At 44.9% G+C, this 6,854-nt stretch overlaps 1 long non-coding RNA gene across 1 annotated transcript; it reads left to right on the top strand.

The window, feature by feature from the left end:
* Positions 1–459: 459 nt before the first annotated feature.
* On the top strand, positions 460–4,960 carry LOC131910556 (uncharacterized). The gene is made up of 2 exons (XR_009379158.1): positions 460–521; positions 3,312–4,960. It is a non-coding gene; the product is annotated as an uncharacterized LOC131910556 (long non-coding RNA).
* Positions 4,961–6,854: the final 1,894 nt, after the last annotated feature.

Genomic DNA, 6,854 nt, shown 5'->3' with positions numbered 1-6,854 from the left:
GAAGGAGCTGAGAGTGGAGACTGACCTCTATCTAGACCAGCAGGCAACAGGAAGTGGTATGACACTGGGCGTATTTTGAGCATAGGAACCCTCAAAGCCCGCCCCCACAGTAACACGCTTCCTCCAACAAGGCCACACCTCCTAACAGAGCCACTCCCCATAAGTTTATGGGGCCAGATTACATTCAAACTACCACAGGAGGGTACTACCAGGACCAGAGATCATGGGGAGAGGGGCCAGAGGAGAAGGGAAGCATCGAGCTGCAGTGTCGTCACCCGAATGGCAGTATCAACCATCATCACACAGGACCTCTAGAGTCGGGATGGTCCTTCAGAGTACAAACTGAGGCAACTCCACCCTCTACTTTCAAATTAGTGAAGGTTACTCTGATCAGAGCAGCTTAGGCCAGTCAGTTCTGGCTGCTGGGAGTGGTCTGAGTAGGACTCCACAGTGAACCTTGTCAGCGCCAACAATCCCGGAAACTGGAACCCGGATGCTACAGTCTTAAACGGGACTGTGGGGTGAGTATGGGAGTACCTGTGGTATGTCCTATTCCCACACCTTCTACGTAGCAGGACCAAGGCAATGGGACCACGTCTCTTGTCTCCCACCTTTTCATCTGATGGCCCTGTGTTCTCGATACTGAATTCCTGAAGGGAAAATTGCACTTGAGTCCTTCTGCCTGCCTTGAGGTGGGACTGAGCACACTCCAACTCCTCAAACAGCCCCATGGGGAAAGCTCGGCTTCTTGGCATTGCAGAGTACATTCATCTGGACCTTGTGAGCTAATGGCCTGCCCCTCTCCTTCCTTCTGGTACAGTTTGAACCTAGGGCCTTGTGCAAGGTGAGCACTCCAGCCCTGAGCTACATCCCCAGTCCAATATCCTGCCTTTTAAAAGGCATGTTAACTTAATTTTCACAAAATGTAATTTGATACATTGAATGTCACTGCTGAGAATAGTCTCCCTTACACGTTCTGATGATTGCAAGCTGTGAGAAATTAACATTGCCTTCATTTATACCTGAGGAAGCTGGAGACCTGTAGCCTTTTACTAGAGAGACTCTGTGTCTGAAGTTTATCCTCTCTATTGCCAACAGGGAAAATGAAATTCCTTACAGATTGAGGTAGCCTAGCTAATTCAAGCATTTATTTTTTTTCTTTATCTTCTGGTGAGGGTTTTTTTCCCCCTTCTTTCTGACTTAACTATTTTGGAGGATGTATTTCTTATTTTCTGTCCTTTGGTTTTGAGCAAAAGGCACATCTTAAAAATATCTAATCAATAGGGAAAATGCAATTCCATTACGCATCGCTTCCTTTCATAGGATCTATTTTAAGCTTGAACTTCCTGGAACTAAGCTATCCAATGGTTTATCAGAAATAATTAGACATTTTGAATACAGTATATTTACAAGTCTGAGACTGCCTCTTTGGGTGTACGTTTATACAGAGCTAGCCTAAGAATTCTCTTAAAGCTATCTCACTCGGAATGCCAAGGTAATAAGTGGAATAGTCACCCTACTCAGATTTACACGGGTTGCTGGGGAGAAGTGTATAAACACAGAATCGCAAGGGTCTTTGTGGTCAGAAGTGAGTGGCGTCCACTTTGCAAATCTAACTCCGTACATTAAAAAGACATTTTCTTGGTTGATAAACTTCTACCCATAATTAATCAATTGTTAAAAAAAATTACTGAGTGTTCCATTTATGCTGAATTCTACTGCTATTAAAAAAAAATTTCCTGCCCTCAAGAAATGTACACTTTCACTGGGGAGAACAGACTAGCACATGAGATAACTAAAGTACAATTAAATCTGAAATGCTGTAAGTGTAGCAGTAGTTCAGGGAGAGGAGTCAGTCACCGCAGGCTGATGTAGTTATAAAAGCGTTCACCGGGGATTAGGAGTGAAGCCTTTGAAAGCCTTGGTTGAACTGCAAAAATATTTTCTGGGTGGGGCGGTGTTTTAAGTGTTCATTACTTTTTAATGTCTTATCTATAAATTATTGATTAGGCTGCTGAACGCTGAGTTGGACTTGAAAGAACTCGCCTCTGACGGGTCAGGTGAACTTGGAGGAAGAGAGGACATGGCAAAGGTCTGAGAGCTGGTGGTATCACCAGAGGCAGGGCAGGCTTGGATGAGAGTCCCCAGGATGCCAGCAAAGGGATAGTGACCCTTGGTGGGGATAGGTGGAAAGACATAAAGAAGGAAAGATGAGGCAGGAAGAGAGGTTTTCTTCAAACTATTTGCCCCTGCTCCAAAACCCCAGGCCAAATTTGCCAGCCCACCACTGAGTAAAGAAGGTTGGGGAAGGTTTGGGTATTTCTGCCCAAGTCAAACTGTTGCTACAGGTCATAGCCACTAGCTGCAGAGATTTTATGACCCTGTCCATATTTTTGTAAATTTTCAGCCTTTAAAAGTATGAAAGAGGCCAGGCATGATGGTGCACACCTTTAGTCCCAGCACTTGGGAGGCAGAGACAAGGGGATCTCAGTGAGTTCAAGGTCAGCCTGGTTTATGTAGTGAGTTCCAGGACAGCCAGGGCTTCATAATAGAGAGACTCTGTCTCAAAAACAAACAAATGTATGAAAGAGTCAGGCATGGTGATGCAGGTCTGTGATCCGAGCCACTCAGAAGGCTGGGCCAGAAGGAGTGCAGGTTAAGGCCAGACTGGGCAACTTTGGGAGATCTTGTCTCAAAATAATAGTAAAAAGAAGGCTCAGTATTGTCCTGGTTACTTCTTGTTGCTGGGATAAAATACAATGGAAGCAACATAAAGAAAGAAGGAGTGGTTTATCCTGGCTCACAGTTAAGACCACAGTCCATCTTAGCAGGGAAGTCATGGCCGCAGAAGCTTAATGCAGCTGATCATGTGGCATCTGCAGTCAGGAAGCAATAGGAGTGCTTGAGTTCAGCTTACTCTCTCGTTTTCTCCAGTATCCCAACTAGGGAATGGTGTCACCCACCGTGGGTGAATCGTAAGCATGCCCAGTCAGGCCTCCTGGGTGATTCTGGATCTCATCAGGTTGACAGTTGAGATGAATTATCACAGGAATACAGCTCAGTGACAGACTGTTTGCCTAGATTGCATGAGAGCCTAGGTTCAATCACCAGCACTGGGGGGTGAGGGGAGTACTGAAAACATGAGTTGATAGACTAGAACCAAAGCTGTGAACATACTCAAGCCTTGAGAGGAAAACTCTACAAGAACACACAGTAGACAATCCATTACAATAATGACCATTAACTGCACACGGACTTTCTGTCTGGGCATGCAAAGTACACTTATATTCGGTACTTTATTTAATCCTCAGAATCGTACTTGGAAGGAGCAGTATCCCACTGCTCAGATGGGGCAAGGAATGCACCTAGATGGAGAAGCTACCATAAAGGAGAAATTATTATAATGAGCTGCATATTCATCCAGTGAATGACTAACCAACTGAGTCACTCAATTAAGAGTGTCCTGTGGGAATGAAAGTTGCCAAAATAACCAAGGTTCCCCCAAACGCCTGAGTCCTGACAAAATACTTTTTTATACACTATCTCTCGATCTTAGCACAATTTGGCAATGGAGACATTTTTTTTTCCTCCTATAGATAAGAAAATGGGTAAGAGAAAGAGTACATGACTCACTCGTGGTCTCTCGGCTGGTAAGAATAGATTGGAACAAGATTCAATCCATGAAAGGCTCCAAGCCCAGGAAGACAGCATCCTAGCCTCTATCAAGTCTTAAGAGGAGGAAAAGCTTTGTTGCTGAGATCCTGGCAACCGGGAGATGTGACAGTAGCAGAGAAGGATGAAAGGAGCAGAGGGGAGCAAGAGCAGGCCTACACGGTGGCATTGGAGCTGCTGAGAGAAACCTTCCTGGTCCCTTCCACTGGGGATTGACCATGGCAATAAGGTCCCTGGACACTGGAGCCTCGCTAGCCAACCTTCCTGCCCAGCCTCCAGCTGCCACCCCACAATGCCAACAACTCCTCTCCTGGAAGGATCCTGTGGAAGCCATTATGATAATGCAGTTCCTTGCTGACTTGCCTTTGGGAGCACCAGGCAGATCCCTTGAGCCGGGCTTTCTTTGAATGGAAGAACTAGAGGAGATGCTGCCATGGTAACGCCGTTCCCCTGCCCATTTCTACCATCGCCGAGCTGGGGGAGATCCCTGGAGGAAGTGGTTCCCCACCTCCTTCACCAAGGCAGGAGAGATCGCCAAGGACACACAGATGGAGAGGAGCCTTAGGGAATGTTCCCTCTAGCCTGAAATGGCTGCTGAGGTTGTCATGGCAACCGGATCCTTTGCCCACCAAACCATGAAGGGGAGGGAGAGCGGAAGGGCTGCCTGGGAGCCAGCCTGTGCCTGCGCAGCTCTAAGTTCCCACCTCAGCTGGCCGACTAGAAAAGGGAGGTCCCCCTTATCCTGGAGCATCCCGGAAAACCATCTCTGAAAGGACAGTGCTAATTAAGGCAGGAGGTGAGGAGGAATGGTTAAACTAGGCATAGTGGTGCACACTGGGAATCCCAGCATACAGGAGGCTGAGGCAGGAGGATTGCAAGTTCAAGGAGCCCCTGGACTATGTAGTGAGAACTAGTCTCAAAAACAAAGAATAGCTACAAAAGACGTGGAGATGGCTACTTTTAATGTCAACAGTGACTTTGCCAATGCAAAGCATTTGGATTTCATGTGTCCAAAATGCCCCCTTTTTCCCCCTCTCTATTCTTAAATTGTCTTGAATTAATCCCTTAACTAATAATAATATGTCAAATACTCAGATCACTTTTGTCTATTAGCAGCAAGAGAAGGAGACCTGGGAGCAGCTATAAGAGGAAACATCCCATCCTTCAAAGAGGCTCAAATTGGCATCTCCAAGTCATATATATGTGTGCATGATCCATTATTAAAATGTGCTCTAGACTATTAAACCAATGCAAAATAAATAAAAATAGAATTAGTCTAGAAACCAAAGTCAGGAGAGTCACAGTGTTGTTGACAAGAAATACAGCCTTTGGAAATGTCAGTCCTCTTGATCCACACTCCTAATCATTACTGCCTTCTATGAGACACATCTGGAGAGCAATGTGAGCCAGAGATGAACAAAACACACTGATAAAAATCTGACTGGTCTTTTTTTATTATATTTCCTCTAATTGGGTCATTTTCATTCCTATCTGGGTTCAGAAAATTATTACTTAATCTATGATGCCGGCAGGTAATGTGTTAAGTCAGTTCACAGGCCATAGAGCTGAATTTGTACTAATAAGAAGGATTTGGATTCGTTTTTACCGTCTATGACTGACACTGAGATGAGACATAGTGCTAGTGCTGGTGACCATAAGAGACTGCTGAGGATACCCTTCCCTGCTCCTGGAAGATCACAATTACAGCTGCCGTTGTGTCCCAGACACTGTTCCCTTTTCTTTGTGCTACACAGAGAAGTCAGTATTATCTCTGCACTGAAGCTAAGAAACATGAGTTTTGCTAAGACCACTTGAAGTAAGTATAAATTCCGGGCTCAAGCCCAGAGCTGGTACAAAGCCAAGATCTTTGCCAATAAGAGCTAACTTCCCAGGTGATTATGTACCACAGAAGCTGCCTACCCTGCAACTGGTCTGGGTTGGTTGGAATAGGGTAATACAGATAAAATGAATAGAAGTGTTATTAATTTCCTTCTCACACTTTTGTTTAGTCTCAGATTCTCCAACAATACCGACATTTGCTGTGCCAGCTTCAGTCCCTTCCCTGCCTCCTCTGCTGCTGCTGTTGTGCCCTGTCTGGGTGGTCTGATTATCTCAGCCCCGCGCCCCCCCCCCCCGTCATCCTCTGATTTACATTTCATTTCAGTGCACATGGAACACCTGGTACTAAATGGACATACCTGGTTTTGTTTCTGTTGAAACGATGAGAAGGAACGTGAAGGGGGGAAACAAATTCAAACCTCTAACAGCCTTACAAATCCACAGAGGATGTGAACCCACTACAGACCAACAGCTAATTGGGCTCTCCAATTATCTGTGCAAAAGAACTCCACCACCTACAAAATACACAAGTTAAAATCAGACACCATCTCTTACATCTATCTTGTTTTATCCATCTGAATAGCTATGTTTATGTGCATGTAAATACATCCTTCAACAAAAGTTGAAGTTGTGTTGGGACTGGTTCTCGCATCCACTGAGGAAGATGTTTGTATGTGTGTGTGTATTCTTGTATATATTCATATATATTCACAGACACATATACACACATGCATGCACTCAGAATGTCTCCTGCCACTCGGGCCATTGACTTAGCTGCCTGCAAATTTATTCTGAAAAATGAAACAGGATACAAGATTTATGTAGACGCCAGTGACCATTGTTTTATAGTGGCAGCAACTACTAAAATGATTGAATGAACAGAATCTGAAGACATTAGGAAATGGCCACCCTCACATGCAAAGAGGAAGTAAACACTGCAAAATTGCATGCAGAGTATGATTCCGATCTTGTGAGAGAATTTATATATGAGTGTGTCTATGAGAGGTGAAACAACAGTTAATTTTGAATGTCAGTTTGCTTACACTCAGAAATTCATAGGAGACTTAACAAGAGCTGTGTCTATGATGGCATCTCCAGATACTTAGATCAGGAGGGCTCTGACCTAGTGAGTGGGTTAAAGCCTGGGGATTCATATCCTGGTGGCATTATTGGGGGGTACTGAAGGAACATGGGCCACTGGGGATGTCCTTGGTATAGCTCTGTCTTTTCTACTCTGTTCCCTCCTTGCAGTGAGAAAAAGAAACACACACACACACATACACACACACACACACACACACACACACACACACACACACACCCCTACTCTGCCACCATAACAC

This window comes from Peromyscus eremicus, chromosome 5 (genome assembly GCF_949786415.1).
Source record: "Peromyscus eremicus chromosome 5, PerEre_H2_v1, whole genome shotgun sequence".
NCBI classification, from domain to species: Eukaryota; Metazoa; Chordata; class Mammalia; order Rodentia; family Cricetidae; genus Peromyscus; species Peromyscus eremicus.
Note: the sequence above shows the minus strand (reverse complement) of the source record. Positions and strands in the feature narration are given on the sequence as shown.